The sequence below is a fragment of the Saccostrea cucullata genome, unplaced genomic scaffold, assembly GCF_032062105.1.
Source record: "Saccostrea cucullata isolate Sc308-1 unplaced genomic scaffold, CSIRO_AGI_Scuc_v1 ctg831, whole genome shotgun sequence".
In the NCBI taxonomy this organism is placed as follows: domain Eukaryota; kingdom Metazoa; phylum Mollusca; class Bivalvia; order Ostreida; family Ostreidae; genus Saccostrea; species Saccostrea cuccullata.
This window is the reverse complement of record NW_026922867.1, coordinates 109,926-135,383: the sequence shown is the minus strand read 5'-3', so window position 1 is coordinate 135,383 and position 25,458 is coordinate 109,926. Positions and strand designations below refer to the sequence as shown.

The following is a 25,458-nucleotide window of genomic DNA, read 5'->3' as shown; positions in this document are numbered from 1 at the left end:
AGTGGAAAACTCATTGAACCTAGTCAATCTATTGAATGGATGGAGCTTTGGCTTTCATATTTCACAGATGTATTCCTTGTGACAAGACCTTTTTTGGGGTTCCACCATATATTACCTCCCGAACTTTCATACTTCACATTAGCTGCATATATATATATATATATATATATATATATATATATATATATATATATATATATATATATATATATATATATATATATATATATATATATATATATATATATATATTTGACCATAATGCTACAGATCATGTAATGCAAAAAAAAAAAATGTGCAATTTAGAGAGCAAATGTATTTTTTGCACACTTTTTGTGAGAATTTATCCACATACTAGCATTGGTCAATTAATTAACTATCTTTTACCCCCCCCCCCTAATTCCAGGTACATTATCTTAAGTTATACAGTATCATATTATAATGGACTGTAGATTTTATCCACCTCCCAGCCATTTATACAATGAAGTGCATTGAAGTGGTAAAATTTTCCATTTGATTGAAACGTTCTGAGATCTTTTTTTGAACGTAAATTACACAATAACGACACGTTCATTTTTCATCATGGTTATTGGATTTAGCATAGCACATGTATGAGTCGAACACGTGCTTACTCGGTGTTTATATGTAGGCCGTCAATTTCATTGGCTATTTTATTTATAGAAAAGCTGTTCTTCAGGTATTCGATTGAATCATTTAACCGATTTTTTTTCTTTCGGAAGAAATAGGCGTATCTAAAAATAGCTCAAAACGTTCCATCCAAAAGGAAAATCTTACCACTTCAATGCGTTTCATTGTAGTCGTCTCTACGCGTGATAAACTCGAGCTCACTGGATTAAAATCATTTGTTAAATTGCTGAAAATCACTTGAAGCGAGTTTACTGACCGTAGAGACAACTAGAAATGGTTAGAAGGTAGATAAAATATACACATTGGCAACAAAATGTATCTTAAATGAGGGAGTGAAGGGATGTTGGCTGATCAATGCTAGAAAGGGAAAAAATTATCCCCAATATTGCGCAAAATATATTGCTCCCTAAATTGCACCTTTAATTTTGCATTACAAGATCTGTTGCATTATAGACAAAGACAAATCACCATGGACAAATATATAAAACCATTAGGCTACAGATCTGCAGCTGACTTCACTTGTGTATTTATTAATTAGTCCAGTGATACGGGCGAGGGCTATAGGTTTTCCCTGCTTCTGTCCGTCCGTCCCTGTCTGACTGTCAGCCTGTCCTATTTGGTTTTCCGCTTCTTTATTTCTAAACACATGCAGATGTGGAGCTGAATTTAAGTATATGAGTGTATCTTGATAAGTTACAGATTAAGATTGGATTTCATTTGGCTTCATTGATTTTTGACAGAATTGTGACATTTTTTAATTAAGCCAGAAAATAAATTTTGCATACTGTATTGTAAAGTGACAATTCCTAAATAAAAATGGGAACGCGGAAGAGACATGTACTGTTTATGCAATACTCTCAGAATGCTTGTTTTGACCAAACCTTTCAGATGGTATAAATATTTTTGACCTTTGACTTTGACCTAAGAGTTTGACCCACATTTAAAAAAAATTGAGCCTTGGAACTGAACTTTTGAGCAGACACTATATGGTACATGTAATACTCAAATTTTAATTGAAAAAAAGCATCTATTTTTTATTAAATTCTGAGTTTTTTTTTTATTGGGGGGGGGGGGTTCAAATGTTAAGATGACTAGTATTGAAATGAAACTTAACCAGTAATAAAAAAAAATGTTAAGTCCACAGGCTTCAAAGTGTCATAGGTTTTTCAATAACACAGGGCTTTAATGTTAAATCTTATTTGCCATTACATGTATTAGTGTTTGACTATGACGGAATTCACCATACATTACCATTTAATTGCAATTCCGGCAAAGAAATTTACAACATGGAATCCGGCCAATACAAAATAAATGCAATGGAAAAAAGTGTAACAAAACATTTATTGACTGTGCTCATGGCATAATTCTGTTTTGTTCACACATGGAACTTCTATTGTCAAATAATTTATGAGTATACAAGGCCAACAATAGAAAATAATTTCTGTATGTATTTAAACCAAACTGTCAAAATTGTTCCTACCAATTAATTTTTTTAAAACATCAATAAAGATTTCAAAGTGTGATTTTTATGACTGTTCAATACTGAAAACCATAAATGAATAAATAAAAAAAATAATAAATATCCAGTTTGAAAAATGCGGGTTAGAGTACATCAAACAAAAATATTTTTTGATAATGGCCTGATATTCCCAAATACACTGTAAGTGATAGTTGTACAAGCAAACATCAATAATTTTTCTGTTTTTTATTGTGTTAGAAGTACGTGACACAGCATTATATATCTTCTATTATTCAAATAATTTTCATGAAATGAAACAATCAAACATATATACACTTTACATGAGAAAAGATAAGCTCATTTTATAACTTAATACTGGTAATCAGATACAATGTACAAATTAATGAAAATATAAGACAATAAATAAGTCAATATACAAATATATAGATGTAGCTGATAATAAAGACAAGGACATCTACAATGATAAAAATTACTGACAATTGGCTAATTATAATTTTTTTCCCCAAATTCTTCTTAAAAAAACAGGTAAAGATGGTGATAGTTTAAAATGTAAATGTACGCCTGCATGAATATTGAAGAGAATTTGTAAATACTATAATTCAATTCTGAACACATTGAGTAGAAATCAGAGCTATAAAAAGTAAAAAGATCCTGGATATTTTCAGGGCTCATACCTGATAAACCTGATGAGTTATGTGCAAAGGAAAAAAATACATAGTGACAACTTTTACTTCCGATCAATCATATTTGATTTCTGTTTTTCATGAACAAATAGAAATTACATCCTAAACATGCAGATTAATTCACATATGTCTTCAACTTTAACTTCAGAATAGGGGATACAAATAATTCTTGTCATTTTTTTTGTCGAATAACATTTAACTTAAGTCCTGATTGTATTTAGAAAAATGGAAAGTTTAAGTGCATATTATATTTAATTTTTCAACAGACACTTTTTTTTATAAAAAAAATATTCAAATTACACATGTTTCATGTGCCACTTCATGTTTTTCTCAATTTTATGTAATAATAAGATATTAGAGCCGTTACAAAAAAAAAAACTTTGCTAAAATAAAAAAAAATGTGAGAAGTTATCTGTTTTGTGCATCATCATTCCTAGTAAGTTGTACGTTCTCAATATGTCGTAAACTTTTGAACATTTTCAGCTTTTTCTCTGGAACATCTGAGCCAATTTCAACCAATTTTGGCACATGAAATATATGGGTTAAGGGAAACAAAATTGTGAATTAAAAAGTCCTTGCCTCCCAAAACTAAATAATGCCTAAGTGTATAGTTATGTCATGATGAGCATAATGCTTTCAAAATTGTGAATGCCTTGGCATCTAGTTTAAAACATGGACAAAATTCAATCATTGGAAAGTTGTTGCATGATGCTCAGCTGACCTATCAGGCCTTTGGGCCTCTTTTTAATTGTTAAAAATGGAAGCTAGCATACAGTAAAAATGCACTCTATATATCTTGTTCTAAAAGTAAATGGGCTGGAATATTTTCTTTGGGCTCCCAGGTGAGGTCTTTGGGATCATCATAGCCCAACCACTTGACCAAATACTCTGTTTTGTTTTTTCTTTTTCTTTGTTTCAGGATTTTATCAACATAATACTCTTTTTCTGTAATTAGAATTTAGACAATAAACTAGGGAGCAAGTAAATCTTTTTATACCATTTTGGAAATCATTGAAACTTATAAATAGAAATAAATAAATATTTTAAATATTATGAAATCCTGACCTGAAAATTTCTGTTTTTTGTTTTTTTTTGCATTTTTTTTACTCTGTCCAGCATTTTTCTCTGAAAAGATGAAATAAATGTAATTAATTATTCCAATGAAAGTCTTTGGATCAGAAAATAAATCATCAGCTAAATCACATATGATACTGTTAAATTATCTACTTCATACATTACATTAATTAAAAACATATGACTTGTTATGCCTTAATTAATTAATGCTTCGATAAATAAATTATTTTAACACAATTACCTGGCGTTTTTTCAGCTACTCCTGCCTTTCTTTTCACTGTAAATCAATAGAAATAGGAACACATCAATATTACAAAAATGAATTTTATCTGTATATTTTTTTTTTACTGTGCCCAGCATTGTTCTCTGAAAAAAATGAAAGAAATGTATTGACAGGGACAATAAAGTATTCCAACGAAAGTATTTTTTAAGAGGGGAAGTATTATACTGAAAATTTTATTGTTTGTTAACATAAAAAAAATAAAATGTTGCATTTAACGGTATTTGAACCGGGGGCCTTTAGCGTTGAACTTAATGATTCCACTTGACAGAGATTTTACATATATTTAAATTTGTATGAGATTTAGAATTTTGGTATTTACTGAAATAGTTTATTTTTATTAGTTGTTAAAATTTTAAGTTCTTATTAAAAGTATTCTCATATTTTGGAAAAAGTTAAGCTTGGAAATAATTGTGAATATTTTTCGTGATGTCACATGGGACACAGTGTTGCATGCTGGTCATTTCTTGTGCCTTAGCGGCTAGGAATGCGGGTGGTTTCGCTCCGATTACGTGTTCGCGCCGAGTGGTTTCGCACCGATCACTTGTTCGCGCCGAGTGGATTCGCCCCGCATGTATATTATATATATTAGCTTTGAAGTTTTCAAAAATTTCTATCTGTATGAGTGCTTAAATGAAGAATATTATTCTATTTTCGAATTACTGATGTGTCTGTATTGAAAGATTGATTGCCTTTGAAGTTTCCTTGTTCTACATAATTTAATATTGTAAATAAACTGAAAAACAATGACAACCTTCATTGAAAAATCAACGCGATTTGTGAAATTAATATATATATTTTAATATCCAGTCCTAAATTATTCCAAATAAGACAGTCAAATCTGTTCAAATAGTTATAATTTGGCTAAAAATGGCCTCACAAAATGTATTAACACAAATTGGGATAATTATCCCACATAACACGACATTAACGCTTGGGTTTAATTAATTACAAGCTACCTGACAGGTAATCGGGGGGAAGCCATTCTGTATACTACCCATACCTGTAGATAAATGGGGCGAAACCACTCGGCGCGATACCACTCGGCGCGAACACGTAATCGGCGCGAAACCACCCTACACCGCGGCTAGCAATTATTGGCGGAAAATTATGAGGGTGAAACCGTGAATGACAGAATGTAAGTAGAATTTTGTCATAATTGCAATTAGCATTGTGTATGTAACAAATAAGTATTCAAATATTATAAACATGCATGGAGAAGTATTTTGAACTTAATTTAAAGATATTTTTCATTTGTAAATAGTCTCTCTAATGAAGTTTGTTCATTGTTTACATGAGATGTTGTAGTACTCATGAGTTTAAAATAATTGTAAGTTTTTTTTAATCATATAAATATCTTTAGTTGTGTATTTTTTTTATCCTTGAATAGATGCAATCATGAACCAGATGATGTTAAACACCACATTGCTGTAAACGCCAGATATGCCCCTGCTTAGGTAATGTTTATAGGGTAAAGTGATCGTGAGTCGGACACCTCTAGGTTTTCTTTTTGTATGCATAAGATTCATAATAAATTTTGATAGTGTCCGACTTAACATCGAATAGCAAAAATTTACTGTCAGACTCAAGATCAAATTGAGTCACTGCACCCAAACTTAATTTCTTCGAAAAAGAATTAAATTAAATATTTCATAAACAATTTATAATTGTGTATTTACGATGTTTACTGCATAGTTTAAGCCTAATTTCAACTTTCAAATTAAATTCTTTTCCACGATGTGATAAGTTCCAAGCATTTGATTTATCGAAATTTTACCGAGCAGGTCTTCGAATTCCCCTGTGATTAGTAAGTGCTTCCTAAGGTCAAACGTCATGAACACAGCAACATCGTCTTTCGATAAAGAAAGACAACTCTTAATAGATTAAGAATTACTTGATTCAGTCAATCACAAAATAGGGTGGATTCATTATCGGAAGTCTGTTAAAAATAGCGTCAAAATTGTCAGACTCTAGATCGTGTCCGACACAAGATCACTTTACCCTAGTCCAATCCACACTTTGCAAAAGTTGTTTCCTTTTGCGAGGTCAAAAGCTCAAAAGAACAGTGTTTTCCCTTTATTTAAAAGTAAAGGGTAAGAAATCAGTAGTAGCTCTATTAATTCTTCATAAGTGGAATAATGAACATTGAACACAATCATTGTGTTACAATTTGGATAAAGAAATAAATCATCAGTTTAATTATCTATGATACTGTTAAATTATTCTACTTCATACATTACAGTAATTATAAACCATATTAATTGATATACCTTATACCTATATAAGGCCAAAATAAAATTATAGTTTGTTTGGAATTGCCGCTCGCCTCCTTGAAATACCCCAGCTCAAAAAATTTTATTGGCAAAATATTGGAAATATTTTTTTACCGTCCTATGTCTGACTTCGCTTTTTACAAGTTAATTCGTTCTTCGAAATAGATTTTTGTAGTCGGGTTTGAGCTTCCATAAATTTAACAACACGGGTCAATAAAACGCTTTCTTCTTAGTATTTATGATATAGGGAATTAATGTAGGTGGCCATTTGACAAAATGAAAGCCGCCAAAATGTCAGACCAAGTTGGATCATTAGATGTGAAAACATTCAAGCGTCGAAGACCAGAACATTTATGCATCTTCATAAAAATAAAAGGTGAATAAAAAATTAAATGGAATGATACACCGATACCTGAAAAGAGCTTTTGTAATAGATTGCCCTTTGAACTTGTTAGGAAAAGTCTGTCATGTTGAAGTTATAGATGATTGCACAGTTCCAGGCTTCCATGTTAAAAAATTACACAGGTCAGAAATGTTTATTCCAAAACACAAAAGAAAAAATGTTGTCAATATGACAAGTCTTTGAAACCTAATGTTAAAACTGATTCGTGGTGAACACTGACTTTAGAAATACCAAGCACCCCCTCCCGTTTTTCCACACAACATTCCAACTAATTTTGTGTGGTTCTCATACTTTGTAAAGGTTGTCTTAACGAAGGGTTAAATTTCAATGAGAAATGCTATGAAATACAGTCATGAAATTGTTTTAAAAAGATTTATGAAGAAATTGTTCTAAAAAGATTTTTTAAATAAAGAAAAAAGTTTGACGCTGACATTTGACTTTTAATAGATAAGAAAATCTAACATCAAAGAAAGATTGATACTTGAGTACCGTTCTGTATATATTTTAATTAGACAAAAATGAAATTAATCAAATAAAAGAAAGAGGGAAATTAAGGAAAATCACCACTGTTCATTGTGTAAAAAAAAAAAAAATAAATAAATTCCCTCCCTCCCTCCTGGGTCTGATAACACCCAGGCGGCAATTCCAAACATTTTTTTGAGGATGGCCTAAATTAAATATTTTTACACAATTACCTGCCACTACTTCAGCTACTTCTGCCTTGCCTTGCTCTGCATTTGAAACAGAAAATAAATCATCAGTTTAATTATCTATGATACTGTTAAATTATTCTACTTCATTCATTACAGTTATTATAAACCATATTAATTGATATACCTAATACCTATATAAATAAAATATTTTTACACAATTACCTGCCACTACTTCAGCTACTTCTGCCTTGCCTTGTTCTGCATTTGAAACAGAAAATAAATCATCAGTTTAATTATTTATGATACTGTTAAATTATTCTACTTCATTCATTACAGTTATTATAAACCATATTAATTGATATACCTAATACCTATATAAATAAAATATTTTTACACAATTACCTGGCACTACTTCAGCTACTTCTGCCTTGCCTTGCTCTGCATGTGAAACAGAAAATAAATCATCAGTTTAATTATTTATGATTAGGTCATCCTTAAAAAATTGTTTGTTTGGATCGAATTTGTGCCTGTGGGGATTTTTTTTTTAACTGAAGAAATTTTTTTGATTTTTTATAAAAATCTCAGTATACAGTAAATACATTTTCTGACAATTAAGAAAAATACACAAATTTTACATAGATCTGACATATATTTAAGTGTTTCATATGGTGAATGTGATACATGTAATGGGCAAAAAATTCCATTAAATAAAAAAAAATCTTCCTACTTTTGGTCCATAAATTTTTTTCAGGAGGGGACATTTTAAGAAGGCGAGAGGCAATTCCAGACAAACTAAAATTTTAATTTTGCCTCCAAAGGTTGATATACCTTAATCATGTTAATGCTTAAATACTATAAAGGCACAAATTTTTTGGGGGATAAAATTTCGTTGATTTGTTATCTAAAAGATTTTCATGGGCATTAAATTTCATTGTTTTGAAAGTAACCCTGTTCAGTGTATAGTCATTTAAATTTTGTAAGGGATTTAATTTCGTTGAAAATTGTTAACAACGAAATAAACAAAATTTAATCCCCCAAGAATATTTATGCTTTTACAGTAAATAAATTATTTTAACACAATTACCTGGCGTTTTTTCAGCTACTCCTGTCTTTTTTCTCACTGTAAATCAATAGAAATAGGAAAACATCAATATTACAAAAGTGAAATCTCGATATTTTTTAGCTCACCTGAGCCAAAGGCTCAAGTGAGCTTTTCTGATCAAAATTTTTCCGTCATCTTTGTTGTGCCGTCATTTTTGTTGTCAAAAACTTTTTACATTTTCATCAGGTCTGGACGATTTCTAAATATGGAAGTCAAGAACGATAACCGAAAGTTGCTAAAAATGTACATCAAGTACACGTAATTATTTTTCTGTCCAATCAAACAACAGCATTTTTTCACACCCCAAAACATAAATTATAAATTAATGTAATTATAAACCATATTAATTGATATACATAATACCTATATAAATAAAATATTTTAACACAGTTACCTTGAATTTTTTCAGCCAGTTCTGTCTTTCTTTTCACTATTGAACACATCAATGTAAAAAATTTAAATATTAATTTAGAAAAAGTGATTTACAATACATGTAGATAACAAAGAGTGAGATCAGGTGCCTGGGAGGAGTGAGCATCTCTTTTGACTGGTCACACCAGCTGTATTGATCAGTTAGACAGAGCGTTCATTCGGAATACGAAAAACATCTAAATGCTTTAAAAATTGTACTTGTAGCAGTATGCATTTAAGCTTTGAATACATTGGAAGATAGTAAGAACCATATAGAGATGAAGTTTGGTGCTAGGGCAATATTATTGCATTCATATCAATTACTTCAAAAATAGAGTTGACAATGAAATAGTTGAAATCTCATTTGTCATAAAATTAAGTTTTTTATAGGACAGTAGTCATACACCATGATAGAATTACTAAATCTTGTGCATGTTGTGTCCAGAAAATTTCTTTACTTACATGTCTGCTCCAATTCTTTCATAATTTTGGTGGTTGATAGGTATTCCTCCAACAATTCCACCTCATTTACTTCCTCTATAAAAATGAATGAATAAATATGTATGCGACTCCAAATTGAAGTAAAATTAAAGAAGAGAAGAATTATTTGACTTCCTAAGTGAAATAAAATGTCCATGATATTTGTGATATCACCATAATTTTGTGATATCTGATTTAGATAAAATGCTTCTAAGTATCAAAACAGATTTTAAATAATGATGTGATTTTGACCAACCTAATTCTTTTTCACCCAAGCCAAGATCCATCAAGAGTGCTGAAGTAGAGTCATCTGTTTCGTAAAATATTTTCAATTTGAGTAATAACAAATAAGTAACGATTTTGAATTGATGAGAGAGAGAGAGAGAGAGAGAGAGAGAGAGGGTGTGTTTGTGTGAGAGGTCTTTAGCAGAGATAGAATAAACAGATGTAAATATCAAATATATTGAAGCCTATTTTGGATCTATCAAAAAATAAATTTGAGTTCAATATTACACATTGTCAAAATTGTAAGAAAGAATTTGATTTGTTATAACAATTTCTTGAATTCATTTTAATGAATTAATTTGTTGTAACAAATTCTAAAATTTGTTATAGCGAATTAAGGCAGTCATTTATAATCAAATTTGACTATTTAGGCCTATATAAATGTATTTATGAATTTGTTATAATGGATTCAAAAAATTTTTTTTTAACAAATTTGATTTGTTATAACAAATTTGAAATAACATCTCAAAGGGCCCTGCTTTCAACAATGAACATGAAAATGTAAGGTAGTATAAAATAATTTTAACAATGATGATCATAAAAAAAAAATTCAGGAATATACATGAACATGTCATTAAATCTAAACCATTTTTGTGTTGAGGATTGATTTGATCCTGTAAATTTAAATTTACCTCCTGCAGACTCAGTTGCTTCAGGGCTACATGTAGTCTTGGTACTCATGTCATTGAGCACTTGTGAATCTGTGGGGGTGAAAAAGGTAAATTTTTCTGTTACAGGTCAGTTCAATTCATATAAAGAATGACATATTGGCGATTTCATTTTGATAATTAACAATACATGTAAATAGAGTTAGAGTAAAATAAATTTTATAAAGGAGCATTGATAAAAAACTTTCCCATATACCTGCTACAGAGTCGGCTTCAGGGCACGGGGGGTCCAAAGAATATTCTGCTGCTGTCTTTTGAACAGGTTCAACACTATGCATTTATATGATTTTATTTTATTTTCTTGAATTGAATGAAATTAGATATTTTAAAATCACAATCAAATAAGAATAAATAAACCACATGAATTTATCCATTGACTATCAGTATCATCATCCATGTTCAGTCATCTTTTTAAACATTTACAATTCCATGATCATCTTATTGGGTAGTGTCAAGTTTGTTCAATTAAGATAGTGTTAAGTTTGTTCAATTCAGGTAGTGTCAATTTTATTTAAATCATATCATATTGGATATAGGGTGACACTACATTTTGTGATAGAATTTTAAATAGGTTTTTTGAATAATCTATAATCTATACAGGGCTTCTTTTGCCCTGACAAATTTTTTACCTTTTAAGGGTGCAAACAATTTTGCCCTAGATGTTTTGATTTAGCCCTGACCCAATTTAACAGATTTTTATGAATTTGCTCTGTTTTAATTCCAGCCACTTATGATGAGGATGAAAGCCTTGCATGCAAATATAAAACAGAAGTAAAATTTTCCATGCCTACTGTGAGTATCTTTAGAGAATCATTTGACCAAGAAGGATCACACTTATTTGGAAAGCATTGTATATTTTTATCATCTAAAAGTTATATATTTTAGCTTCATTGAATAGGAGAAAATGTAAATGCACTGTTATACAAGATGTATTAAATAATTATACTGTAACTATTCAGAAGTATATCAGCAAAAGAGTTAATGTTCATTATAATGTGAAACAATTTACAGAATAAGTACTTACAGTTTTTCAAATTTTATAGCCTCCTTGTTGTCTATAATTTTGAGGAGGTCCTCTTTATGCATGCAGCTTGGATCTTTGAATATGTTGACTGGAAGTCCAGAAAGATGGAAACCATAAGGTATGTTGCATATGATTTTCTTGTAGGGTGGAGCATTACCAGAGCCACCAGCTGAGACTAATATTGAAAGTAAAGGATAACAAGTAATAAAACAAGAAAACTTCAAACAGAGGGCAGGAAAGAGAGGGTCAATGATTAAAGAAAGTATTGAGAAGACCAATTAGTAAGGAAAATATCGGCCATAACATACTTAAGAATGTGCAAGTTGGATTTTATAATTGGAAAAAAAATCATTGTAAAACTTACTCTTTGCTCCATGGGGATCCAAGTTAGAATAGGTCCTCAGTACCCCTTTGCTTGTCTTAAAAGGTGACTAAATGGGGTGGTTCTTAGGTTGAGACCGTATAAACCAAGGCCCCATGTCACAACAGGTGTGGCACGATAAAGATCCTTCCCTGCTCAAAGGCCGTAAGTGCTGAGCATAGGCCTAAATTTGCAGCCCTTCACCAGCAATGGTGATTTCTACATATCAGTGAAATATTCTGGAGAGGGACGTTAAACGGTATGCAATCAATCAAACTTACTCCAAGCGTGAGAGAAAATTTTGCGTACTTCTTCTTTTAGGCTTGAACAACTGTCTTCACTTTTAGTTTTTCTGTCAGCTATGTAAATTGGAAATATTATCAATGTTGATATGTAAAATAAAATAATTATTTAAAAGTTGTAAAAGGGTTTAATACTTTTAGTGTTAAAAAATACTTACCTGGTCTTCCACAGGTGGCAAAATGGAATTCTTCTTGCCTTCTTATGTCGGAGAAGTATGTTAATCCATTTGGGGATCCAAATATGGTAGGTTTACCTTCATAAAATGCCAAGCCACCAATTTCAACGCCAAGCCCACTGAGGAGTTTACACTTAAAAAAATAAAATAACTAAGGTAAGTCTGTACTTAACAATTTTTTTTTGGTCAAACTGATGATAATTTTTTGATTTGAATACCTTGAATAAGTCATAAACTTACTTAAACACCTATAAAAGACACACCTCTAAAAATTCAACAGCTAAAATTAAACATAAAAAAGTGTGATATCATATTTTATTTAGCCATGCACCAAATCACATAATATATTAATTGTTATTTTATATGCCATTTTTAGCTCTACTGGTCAGAGACCAGAAGAGCTTATGCGATAGTAATGCGTCCAGCGTCCGTCTGTCTGTCCAGCTGTCTAGCTATCTGTCTGTCCGTTTGTCTGTAAACAATTTTTGAAAATGCTACTCCTCCTACAGTTTTGGTCTAATTTGAATATAACTTGGCACACAAGTAGAATGCACCACGATACATAATTCTGGACATGGGTTTTTGATTTTGATGAACGGTGTTGCCGTGGTTACTAAAAATAGAAATTTCTGTGAAATTCTTTCAAATTGCTTTTCCTCCTACAGTTTTGGTCTGATTTCAGTATAACTTGGCATACAAGTAGAATACACTAAGATACATTATTCTGAGTATCGGTTTATGATTTCGATGAACGGTGTTGCTGTGGTTAATAAAAATAGAAATTTCTGTGAAATTCTTTCAAAATGCTACTCCTCCCACAGTCTTGGTCTGATTTCAGTATAACTTGGCACACAAGTAGAATACTCTAAGATACATAAATCTTTATATTGGTTTTTGATTTAATGAACGGTGTTGTCCTGGTTAAGAAAAATAGAAATATCTGTAAAATTGTTTCGAAATGCTACTCCTCGTACCGTTTTGGTCTGATTTCAATATAACTTGGCACACAAGTAGACTACACTAAGAACATAAAGAGACTTTATCAAAGATCATTATTCTATTTATTGCTATTGTGAGGCTTCAAATCCCAGCTGCTTTAGTACTTTTCTCTTCCTTTCTATAAGTTCAAACCAGTAGAGCTTCAGTCTCGACAGAGACTTCTGGTTTCCTTTAAAGTAAAAAGAATTATATGTTATTTAGAATTTTATGTCTGTGTAGGTAGTAAATGCTAAAAAAATTAAATAAATAAATAAGGACAACAGAATCAAAATGTGATGTTGATAAGTGTTTTATGAAACACATAGGTGTCTTTAAGTATGGGAAGATTTTGATCTACATTAATTCCAATGAAAAAGTATGACTGGGAAAATTTAACCTTGCTGATGATGATTATATAAGAAGGGAGAATTAAGTGACACGTAAAACTGTGAATTGTGACCCATTGGGTCCTTTTTAGCTCAACTGAGCTTTAACCTGAGCTGAAAGCTCAAGGGAGCTTTTCTGATCACATTTTGTCCGGCGTCTGTCTGTCCGTCAAACTGTAAACTTTTCATATTTTCCACTTCTTCTCAAGAACCGCTGGGCCAATTTCAACCAAACTTGCCACAAAGTATACTTGGGTGAAGGGGATTCAAATTTGTTCAAATGAATGGCTAGGCCCTCATTCAAGGGGAGATAATTGGGAATTAATGAAGATTTGGTGGCATATTTTAAAAATCTTCTTCTCAAGAACCACTGTGCCAGGAGAGATGAAACTTATGGGGAAACATGCTCAGGTAGTGTAGATTAAAATTTGTTCAAATCGTAACCCCTGGAGGTGGCGGGGCCATAATGGCCTATCAAAGTTTTACATAGAAATATATAGGAAATTCTTTAAAAATCTTCTTCCCAAGAATGAAAAAGCCATAATTCATCATATTTATATGGAAGCATGCTCAGGTAGTGTAGATTCAAGTTTGTTCAAATCATGACCCCCATGGTTAGGGCGGGGCCAAAATGGCAGACCAAAGTTTTACATAGAAATATATAGGAAAATTCTTCAAACATCTTCTCAAGAATGACAAAGCCAAAATTCATCATATTTATATGGAAGCATGTTCAAGTAGTGTTTATTCAAATTTGTTTAAATCATGACTCCCAGGGTTAGGGCGGGGTAAAAATGGCCCACCAAAGTTTTTGAAGATATATATAGGAAAATTCTTTAAAAATCATTTTCTAAAAAATAGCAAATCTATGATTGGTCATGGGTCTTCTTTTGGATTTAAACTTTCCAATAAGAAACCATTTTCTACTTTTTCCTACCTTTAGTGCTGAGGTGAGCGGTGTGGCCCATGGGCCTCTTGTTTCTATTAACAGTTGAATGTGCTCTAATAAATGAACTGAACTTACTGAATGGGTGATAGATTTCAAGTTCCTGGTTATGAATTTGTCTTTATCTAAACCACTTGTTATTCCCTTCCTTTCCTCGGATGCCTTTAGAGAGAAGTCATTTTTCTGCTCAGGAGATAATGATCTCCAGGAGGCTGATATGTGCCTTAAATAAGATTCCTTGGACATAGATCCTGTGAAAAAATAAAGAATGAATGAATTTATAACCTTGATCTTTATGAACTATAATAAAATAATGATCTTGCTAGGGGAGTTATGGTTTAAAGGTTCATTGCAAAAGCTCTAAGGGTTCTTAAGATATCTGATGGAAACATAAGTGTTACGGACAAACAGAATTACATTTAATGATGGAGGAATGGAAGGACCAAATTTAATATTTCCCAATTTCAGATGGGGACATGAATAAATAATTCAGACCTAGGTTTATACGGTCTCGTTTGAAGGACCAATATCCAATTCCCTAAATGGGATTGGAACCTGCAATGTAAGGATTGACTCCTTATTTCATGACTCCAGAGAATATACTCTAACCACTGGGCTATGCTAGTGAATGTTTTTTTATATGGTATGAATAACTTTAACTAAGTGTACATGATTTCATGCATCATGATTGTGTTACATTTTCTGTTTTTATTATACCTCCGCTTGAAAAGCGGGAGGGTATATAGTCACAGCTCACAGTACCTCTAGTTGTTTATTATATTTTGTGACCATGAATATGGGTCCTCTCAAAAGTTAAAGAGACCGAGGGTTCATTGAGAAATATGATGATGTAAATTGTAAATTATTAATTTTATATAATGATGATCAAAATTAAGCACCAAACTAGAGGTACTGTGAGCGATGAACTCAATAAATTATACCCCCGCCTCCATATTAATGGCAAAGTCCATGTTTTGCTGTAGCAGGGAAACCCAAAATATGTGTCGGATCAAAAACTAAAATAGGAGGTGCACAATGGCTATATGTAATAAAGATTCTTTGAAACTTTCATCAAATTTCATTCAGTGGTATGAGAGGAGTTGCAGATAAGAGATGGGTACCCCAAAGAGTAACAGATGGAAGGTCGGATGGAATTACCGATTACTATATACCCTCCCACTTTTCCATCATGGGGTATAATATGTATTTTTTTGCATATATGTTCACAAGTTTTAAACAATGTATAATGTCTTCCAACACACCTCTTTGAATGGTTTTGGCAAACACACTATAGGCACTTGGGCCTCTTATAGTCTTTACAGAGGCATTAGGCTGAGTGATGTCCTTCCTCCTCCTGTTACCTATCCAGTTCTGCAAAAAGTTTAGCTCAATATAAAAAAGTAATGAAAATTGTAATATACCGTATTCGTCTATAAAAATTTCATGCTGCAGTTTGTAAATTGTAATTGTAAAATAACAACTTAAGTATAATGCACATATTTTTTTTTTTAAAGAAGATTTTGACCCTTAAGTAATCAGGACAAGTGCTTAATTAGAAGACAATTTAAATTAACTAAGTATTTCTTTCATTGTACAAGCATATACATGTATGGAAATTACGTGTCAGAAAAAGTTCAAATTATTTTCAGTTTGAATGAAAGTTTGTGCACTGGGTTAGGAGTTATATTCATATTTATAACTACAAAGCTGTAGCTCTCCAAAAAATATGTTGACAGACTGGAGAGTTACAGTGTCTGCCATTGAAAAAAACTCTATTTTTGCGCACAAAAAAGTGTATGGGGTTGTGGATTCTTCCAAATTCAATTGCACAGTAGCTATATTTCAAAATCGTCCTTACTCCACTATCAAGTACATGTACTCTTATAGTTTACATCTGTACGAAGCCAACTTGACCGAATCATATATTGAAAAACAAAATGGTAGTAAAATAGGCAAAATTTTTGATGAAATAAATTTCAGGGACAGGAAGGCTGTTATAAACAACTAGGATTCTATGAATTTAAATTTTATTTCTGATCAAAATTTGTTCGTTGTCTGTCGTCGTCTTTGTTGTCATGGTCGTTTTTTAACTTTTCAAATTTTCATCATCTCAAGAACCACTGGACCAGTTTCAACCAAACTTGGCACAAAGTATCCTTGGGTAAAAGGGATTAAGGTTTATTCAAATGCAGAGCAACACCCTTTTCCAAGGGGAGATAATTATGAATTAGTGAAAAATTAATGGCATTTTAAAAAATCTTCTTATCAAGAACCACTGGGCAAGGAGAGATGAAACTCATGTGGAATCATCCTCAGGTAGTATAGATTCAAGGTTGTTCAAATCATGACCCCTGGAGCTAGGGTGGGGCCATAATGGCCGTTATAAGTTTTACATAGGTATATATAGAAAATAATCTTTAAAAATCGTCTTCTCAAGAAACAATGGGCCAGGAAAGATAAAACTAATGTGGAATCATCCTCAGATTCAAGTTTGAACAAATCATGACCCGGGGGGGTAGGGTGGGGGCAAAATGGGCGATCAAAGTTTTTCATAGGAATAAATAGGGAAATTTTTTAAAATCTTCTTTTCAAGTACTTCAGAGCCATGATTGGTGATATTTATATGGAATCATTCTCAGGTAGTGTAGATTGTAGTTTGTTCAAATCATGACCCCCTGGGAGGTTAAAATTTAAGCCCCCCCCCCCTTTAGCTCAGTAAACTTTAGTTCTGATCTGGTGCTTTTTCCTAGCCAGTGTGCTCAGGTGAGCGCTGTGGCCACAGGGCTTCTTGTTTTATATCTAACTCATTTAAAATACCATGAAAAAGAAACCAAAGTGGCTTAAAGAATAGAAAAAATCAAAATTTTTAAAATTTTGGAAAGACTTTGATCATTGATCTTGAATAAATTTCAAGGTTAAGGGCCACATCGCAATTAACTCCATGCCTCTACTACTTTTCATTCTAAAGTTATAATTTTTAATATACAAGTGCAAGGAAGTTAAAGGGCAATAACTCATAGAAGGGGTCATCAGATCCTTTCACACTTTTAACCTGAAGATGTGATTGAAAAACCTTAAGACATCATTGAAGGTTTCGTGTCTCTATGGTCTACAGTTTCTATAACAAGGATTTTCATACAAAGGGCAAATCTGGGCAATAACTTTTAAAAGGGTCAATCTTAGGGGACAAGAATAATACCTTGGAAATACTTTTAAGAGTACATATTAAGGATAAACAGACAAATAGTATATCTTTAAAGACAAAAGAGATATTAAAAAGGTTAATTTCTCATTTTTGGAAAGACCTTGAGATTTGTATTAATTTTAAAGACAAAGGTCAATAAATTTTGTGCAGTTGTTACCATGGCTCTATGACTTCACGTTTTGAAAATTTTTAATTATTTGTAAAATTAAAAGATTTTGTCTTTTTTTCAATTTCATGATGTGATCAATTGATTGGCTTGCTTGATAATTTGCAAAAAATAATCATGCAAGCCAATAGATTGATCATCATGACGAAATTAAAAATCTGACAGTTATTCCTCATATTTACATGCTTTGACTTCTAACAATCCACATGCTCCAAGTCGTGCTTCCGTTTAGCTCTTTGTCCCACCCTGCATGTCTTTTTTTGATCTGCGCCCATGCATTGATAGGGAAATAAAGTACATTTACAATTTGTAATTTTATCTTGGACAAAGACATTGGAAATGTAAATATTTCGTAATGAATAGGTTGAAATGTAGTCTCAAGTGGTCATGGACATTGCCAAAGGTTTCAAATCTCTGCAGTTTATGGTTTCAAAGAAGTTAGCAATAACAAGCATTTCTTGCATTAGGGGTAATAGCTTCAGAAGGGGTCAAAGATCAAATATGGGAGGTTATATCATGAACTATAAAGTTGTTTTAATAAGTCTTATGCTTTCCAAACATCTCCAGAAACAAAATAATAATAAACATAAGCATTTCAAGAGATCTCTCCACAGGATGGTGGAAAGACTTATTTATAAGTATAGTGCTTTATTTGGTAACAATGAAAGGATATGTTAGTAAGAGACAGTAATATTTTGAGATGAACGTTTCAAAACATGTAGAAAAAAATTGAGAAACTGAGCACACTTTTTTGTGTACAACAAATGTGAAGTTTTTTTAAGGGGTGGGACTGTAGCTCTGCGGTCTGCCAAATATAATGATTTTGCAAACATATATTTATATATATGTAGATTGCTATGTACGCATTTGTACATGTAAACATTACCATTATCTTTTCTACAGGAACTTGAAGCTTCTTAGAGGACTCTAAAACCATTGGATCACTCTGTGAAGCAACTTTCATGCCCTCTCTGTACTGAGACTCCAAAAAGGAAGAATCTTCTGATGAAAAGGATACCTTTTCCATGATCTTAATAAAATTAACAAGAACCATATATACTTTAGGTAATTTTACCTGCTTGAAATTTGAAGAGAATCTTCTCTGCAGTATGCCATATGGTGGGATACATTTATGTATGTAATCTGATGTCAACTTCCTGTTTGTCTGTGCATCTGTCTGTTTCATACAAAACAAATTTTCGTTGCAGTTTTCTCAGCAACTACTCATTGCAGATGCTTACAATTTTAACAGAATCTTCTCTGAGGCATGCAATACAGTGGGATACATTTATGTTCAAATCCAATGTCAACTTCCTGTTTGTAATCTGTCCGTTTAATTCAAAACAAATTTCATCGCAGTTTTCTCAGCAACTACTCGTAGCCGATGCTTGAAATTTTAACACAATCTCTTCTGATGCAAGACATATGGTGGGATATACATGTATGTTTGTTAAAATCTGATGTCAACTTCCTATTTGTCTGTGTGTCTGTCCGTTTCATATACAGTATATAACAAATCCTCATTAACTAACTTGGAGATGCTTGAAATTTTAGTAAACTCTATGTTGAGGCATGCCATATGGTGGGATTAATTTTTATAGGAATCTGATGTCAACTTCATATTTTCCTGTGCATTTGCCTGTAATTGAACTTGTGTATATTAACATGATAGTGTTCATTCACATCAGAGCAGGGGTATTAGTAGTGAGCATTGGCTCACATATTTCTTGTTTATGCTAATCTAATATAAGAATTTATGTTTGCAAAAAACATATAGCAAGTATTTAATGATTGAATACTAATTTTTCAATGCAATGATATAAAGTAAAAAAAATGCATTCACATTGTTGATAAGTTTATGATTGAATATGTAAAATGTTATAATATGTTCAAAACTTTCATGATAACATTTCTCCTAAAAAGCCTAGAAAAAAAATATGTTTGTTTCTGCTTTCAGGGTGAAAAAATGTAGGGTAGGTAGGTAGGTAGGCAATTTTTTTTTGAATTTTTTTTACTTCTTTATTCAAAAGGTGTATAGAAGTAACATCAATGACAAGACATGGTGTTTTCAAGCATTTTTGTGACTTAAACTTATAATAGAAAGGTGACTTAAACTTCTTTCTGGCTTGAAAAGCTTGCAAAGCTGAGGAGGTTATAAGTCCCTGGTTGAAATCTTGCACTTCAAGGGACAAAAGCATTAAAAAAAAATTGGGGTTCGCACTATAAATTAGGGTGGGTCGGGAAAGCGGAAACAAACATTTTTTTCTAGGCCTAAGACTTAAGTAAGTATTTGAAAATAAGCATTGTTGATCAATTTATGGTAGCATTTAATGAATTTCACCCCAGTAATATCTTGATTAAAGAAAAATAGTGTTTTGTTTTTAGCATAACAAAATGTGTTTTTATTTTGAAATTAAATGATTATAATAAATATAGCTTGTTGCAAATTATTCATTTCTATTTGAATAGGTGAATTCAATTGTGAACATATTTATAATAGATAATTTAACTCTGAAATAGTTGAATTTGAATGTGAATTACTTTAAAGTATGGGTTAATAAAGATAAAACACCTACAAAAATTACATTTGTTTAAAGATTTCAAAACAATTTAATATTGATTTAAACTACATGTACTTTGAATATTTCAAAATTTTAAAAATCGATTTTTGTTCAATTTGTATGTGGAATTTTTCCATTCAGAGTTGAAACAGGAAGATATAAAGGAGAATCACTAGAAGATAGATTATTTATTTTTTAAGTAGTAGTAAGAATAAGGGGAGATAATCAAGAAAAGGCAAAAATAGGGTGGGGTCTTGTAAAAATTTCTCAAGAACCACTGGACCAGAAAAGGTTAAACTTATGTAAGCATCCTGGGGTAGTGTTGATTCTAAATTGTTCAAATCATGACCCCCCAGGGTTAGGCAGGGCTATAATTGGGAATCAAAGTTTTACTTGGAAATATATAGGAAAATTATTTTATAAATCTTCTCCTCAAGAATGACTGGGCCAGAGAAGCTGAACTTCATATGGGAATCATCCTGGGTTAATGCAAATTTAAATTATTCAAATCATGACGACTTGGTTTGGGGATGGGAGGGGGACACAATAAGGTCTCGAAGTTTTTCGGAGAAATATACAGAAAACATCTTTTAAAATCTTCTCTTCAAGACTCACTGTGCCAGAAAAGCTGAAAATTATGTGGAAGGTTCCTGGGATAGTGTAGATTTTTAAATTGTTGAAATCATGACCCCTTGGGGTAGGGGGTGGGGATGGGGGGTAACAATATGTATTACAAGGGGGAAAACTAGGAATAAAACAGCATGGTCAAAGCTTCTCGGATGAGCAATATGGCCCATGGGACTCTTGCTTTTAATAGGCATTGTCCCTTCATATCCTATACATGCTACAGTACCAGGTCAACAAATATATACTTTTTGAAAAAATATAATAGTCTTGTCATTGCAGTATATAGCAGCGTGATTTTCTTTACTTTATATATATTGTATTATTATAACATAATTTGTGATGCTTATATGTCATTGTGAACTATTAACGGCATCAGAAATAAACAGGATTTCTTATCTACTATAGATTAAAATTGATGATAGTGATAACACTACAAAAAATCCATTTTTGTGGGTATGACTTCCAAGACTCTACAAAGAACCCCCTCCCACACCACCCCCTTCAAGAGAGTACTACTAAACAGAGAACCCTAATGATTTTAGGTTATCAATTTATTGACTGTAAATAAAATATTTATATTTTAAATAACTTATTATATCATGCTAAAACAAAATTAGAATTAAAATATAATTTTTGACAAGTTTTTTTGCTTATTTTAACACATTATTATAATATTTCTTAAGACTTCTTTACAGCTTTTGTAAGAAAACAAGTGAAAAATTAATGTTTCAGATCAGAGTAAATGGTTAAGAATTAGACCTATCATTAAATTAATTTAAAAAAAAAATATGAAAAAAATTTGTAAAATTACGTGATAACATTTAATATTTCGATTTATACAATGTTTTGAAATTCAATCGGGATCGGGATGTCATAAAACATTTCACAATCTATTACGTGGTCTTTCTAGTGTAAACTTTTCAATTGATTTATGTACAAAATATAATTTATTTTATTTAGTAAAAACAACCACTTATGCTTAAGAGGTATCAAAATTCCCCATATAAACTTTGAGTTCTCTGTTTCTTTTATCAACCTCTTTTGATTGTGTACGAATGCTTCAAAGAGATCTTTAGTATTCATTCTCTAGCACACCCTGTAACCGAATATATACTTTTTTTGTACATTATAATAATTGTGGTTTAGTAGGACGGCCTTTAAGATTTAACTTATAAGGACCTGTAATTGTTTTTATAGTAATCAACTTATTTGATCAGATACAACATCGTAATTTGGTTTTGAGTGGGGAAAGTCCACTAAAGGGAAATGGTGCAAATTTGCAGATAGACCATTATGGATTATATATTGCATTCAAATATTGCAGGTTACTGTTTATTAATATTTTGTATGTTTTCAGAAACCTATGGTGAAATGTGAATCATTTCTTCCTCTTATGATTCTTTTTTTTTTTTTTTTTGCATCCATTCAATAGTAATTACTGGGCCATTTCAGCATGGGTTAGGGAAAAGGGAGAGTGAGATCAGATTGTGAAGTGTTTTGTTTGCTAAGAGACTTTAAAATAAGTATGAAGGGGAAATTCATTTAATTTTATATGGTAAAAGAACTGGAATGAAAACCATAGGAAGGTTTTTGTCTCGCCTGCGACGAATGTCGCGAAGCGAGACATAGCGACCATAGATTCCGTCGTCGTCGTCGTCGTCGTCGGCGTCCAACTTTTGGTTAACCCAAATGTCAAAGTTTTATAAACTGCAATAACTTTCTCAAATTTTATTCAGTCTTCTTGAAATTTGGACACAATATTCAGTATGGATAAAAATTTATATCCCAAGTATGATTTTGAAAAAAAAAATTCAAATTTTTCCGTATTTTTTCCTTAAGTTGGACTTAGTTTTTTCATGATAATTTATGGTGAAGACCTATATTCCAGCAACTATAAGTTATAGGGATATGATAATTAGTCAGTGGATACATCATGGGTAACCACAAACGTCAGTACCAGAATTAGGTCATCTTGACCTACATTTTTCTGCATGAGTGACTTTGGTTAAATTTTTGGTGGAGGTCCATATCTCAGCATCTATAACTTATAATGGCATGATGATTTGTCATTGTACAGGTTATAAGTAACCAACAACATCAGTACCAGAATTAGGTCATTTTGACCTACATTTTTCTGCATGAATGACTTTGGTTAAATTGATAATGGAGGTTCATATTTCAGCAACTATAACTTATAGTGGCATGATAGTTAGTCAGTGGATACATCATGGGTAACCACAAACGCCTGTACCAGAATTAGGTCATCTTGACCTACATTTTTCCGCATGAGTGACTTTGCATAAATTTATGGTGGAGGTCCATATCTCAGCAACTATAACTTATAGTGGCATGATAATTTGTCAGTGGATACATCATGGGTAACCACAAACGCCTGTACCAGAATTAGGTCATCTTGACCTACATTTTTCCGCATGAGTGACTTTGCATAAATTTATGGTGGAGGTCCATATCTCAGCAACTATAACTTATAGTGGCATGATAATTTGTCAGTCTACACATCATGGGTAACCAACAATATCAGTACCATAATTAGGTAATCTTCACCTACATTTTCTGCATGAATGACTTGATACATATACAGTGGATTTGATTTCAAAATGCAAGTTCAAATTATTGCGACTCATAACACGTTGCAATATTCGCAATAATAAAAACATCACAATAATTTGTGAATTTACAGGGTATATGTATATATATATAAATGCCAATATAATCGCCAAGGGATTAGATATTAAGTCAGCTGTTCCATTTCTTTATTATTGTATTTTTGAGTTATTCCTTCTGAAATGTCAATAAATGCTTCAGTTTATCAGACAATCATTTCTTACTAACCACAGCGACAGCAGGCGAGACACAGGGTTGCGGGCAACCCTTACGTACTTTTTTAACAGGGACTTTTAATCTGTGAACTTTTGGGAAATTAGCTTGGGATATGTGAAATAGCTACAATCTCATTCAGAATTATGGTTCCACTAAAGGAGTAAGTGTTGTAATGTAGAGAAGGGAAGGATAACTGGGTAGATGTTGGAATAACTTTTATTCTTGACTTTTCTAATTTATTGCTAAATTGGCATAGAAAGAATTCCAAGTAAAGTAGTTTTAAATTCTATCTTTTCCAAGAACATTAATAAAATATTTCCAATTTTTTTTTAAAGAGCTGTTCCAGATTTAAGATGATAGGTGTTTAACATGTTTCAGTTTTAAAAAATGAGTTAGCTAAGAATGAAAATTAAAGGTGTTTCCTTTTGAAGTTAAAGATAAAATTTAGGCCAGGCTTTGGAGAAGTTAGAAAAGAATTTGAGATGGAAAAATGTTTTCTTTGCCAAAAAAAGGGGGGGGGGGCGGGGTCCGAGGCTTATGCATTAATTATAATGAAAACAATTTATTAATATTAGTAAGGGTCATCTGATAATTGATTTATGGATTTTTAAAACAATATTACAGAATACATGTATTCCACTGCCCGGTAAAGTGGGGAGGGGGGGGGGGGGTATGGGCCCCGTTCCGGAATAAGGGCTGGAAAATCCCTGTATTTTAAATTTCCATATAGGCCATGCTTGTATATGTGTAGAATATAAGTTGTGTTAGCTGCAATAATGTAGGTCTCTCAGATTTTTTAAAATCTGATGTTTTCTGGAAAAGGGGGGGGGGGGGCTACATAATATGCAGTTAACATTGAATAAAAGGGAAAAAATAAGTTTAAATTGTATGGATTGTATTATAAAACTTCTATGGTAGGAAAAACATTGGATGATCATGAGTTACTAAAAAGTTTGACCAGATAATACACAACCTTGATTTTAGACTCAAGTTTTGTATAGATGCTTCGATAAAATCAAATCAACTTTTACTTTATATTGTATAGTTCGAATCAAAAAAGTTTAATTTACCTTATTTATCCAATAATTAGGTTCAATGTAAGGTCCATAAATTTATATACAGTGGCTGCTGATGATGAAGGTCAAGAGATAAAAAGGACAGAGTGGTGGTTTTGGAAGACGATCCCGATTTAATGAGTTAGGTCATGTTAACAAGGAATATTTTTGTACATTTCTTCAAAGCAAATTTGAAATAAAGAGTGATCAAGGGAGTAAAAAAAGATGTTTTTTTTAATAAGATTAAAAAAAAATTATTAATGATATGTGTATTTCAAAATATTAACAAAGCCCCAAGGTGGGGTACCATCTAGTATTAAATCTAATGTAAATTTTATAGCTCTGTTTAGTAAATAAAAACAACACACATCAATAAAGGTATTTTTTTAA

General features: G+C 31.8%; 2 long non-coding RNA genes across 3 annotated transcripts; one reads left to right on the top strand and one right to left on the bottom strand.

Annotated features, from left to right (window-relative positions):
• The first annotated feature begins 5,248 nt into the window (after positions 1 to 5,248).
• LOC134262626 (uncharacterized) lies at positions 5,249 to 20,324 on the top strand. 2 transcript variants are annotated; one of them, XR_009991049.1, is made up of 6 exons: positions 5,249 to 5,303; positions 5,556 to 5,622; positions 11,165 to 11,232; positions 11,484 to 11,582; positions 12,300 to 12,459; positions 18,888 to 20,324. It is a non-coding gene; the product is annotated as an uncharacterized LOC134262626 (long non-coding RNA). The 2 variants fall into 2 exon arrangements; XR_009991050.1 differs by lacking the exons at positions 5,249 to 5,303; positions 5,556 to 5,622 and adding an exon at positions 6,717 to 6,814.
• LOC134262625 (uncharacterized) lies at positions 8,991 to 9,799 on the bottom strand. The gene is made up of 3 exons (XR_009991048.1): positions 9,744 to 9,799; positions 9,470 to 9,544; positions 8,991 to 9,026 (listed from the first exon to the last, which is right to left on the bottom strand). It is a non-coding gene; the product is annotated as an uncharacterized LOC134262625 (long non-coding RNA).
• Positions 20,325 to 25,458: the final 5,134 nt, after the last annotated feature.